Source organism: Oncorhynchus keta, unplaced genomic scaffold, assembly GCF_023373465.1.
Source record: "Oncorhynchus keta strain PuntledgeMale-10-30-2019 unplaced genomic scaffold, Oket_V2 Un_contig_11231_pilon_pilon, whole genome shotgun sequence".
Lineage (NCBI taxonomy): Eukaryota > Metazoa > Chordata > Actinopteri > Salmoniformes > Salmonidae > Oncorhynchus > Oncorhynchus keta.
The window spans coordinates 1-439 of record NW_026277374.1 but is presented as its reverse complement, the minus strand read 5'-3'; the positions used below and the strand labels follow the sequence as shown (position 1 = coordinate 439).

General features: G+C 40.5%; 1 non-coding gene across 1 annotated transcript; it reads left to right on the top strand.

The window, feature by feature from the left end:
- The first annotated feature begins 213 nt into the window (after nt 1–213).
- trnal-cag (transfer RNA leucine (anticodon CAG)) lies at nt 214–296 on the top strand. Its single transcript has one exon. It is a non-coding gene; the product is annotated as a tRNA-Leu (tRNA).
- Nucleotides 297–439: the final 143 nt, after the last annotated feature.

Sequence of the window (439 nt, the reverse complement as noted above, 5' to 3'; positions counted from 1 at the left end):
ATTCAATGACGATTTACTACTCTTTTCCATTGAAGGCCATATTGAGGTTAAATCAATGACTGGAGTTTTTCATTGATAAAAACAAATGACTATTGAAAGTGCAAGTCGGTATCGTGCATACATTTACTGGTCTCTGTGGTGATTTTAGAAGGCTGTGCCTATTTCTACTTTTACCCCATACTCTTTAACCCGATACCCAGGTACTATGCTGTAGTCAGGATGGCCGAGCGGTCTAAGGCGCTGCGTTCAGGTCGCACTCTCCCATGGAGGCGTGGGTTCAAATCCCACTTCTGACAGTTGTTTAGTTCCTCTCAGGAGTCATGCTGCTTAGCAGTAATAATAAGATGATGAAATAACACTTTATAATAAACACTCTCAAATGCAAACCTTCTGGAGCTGAGCAAAGATCAAGGAAAATAAGAAAACAGCTGTACTTAAT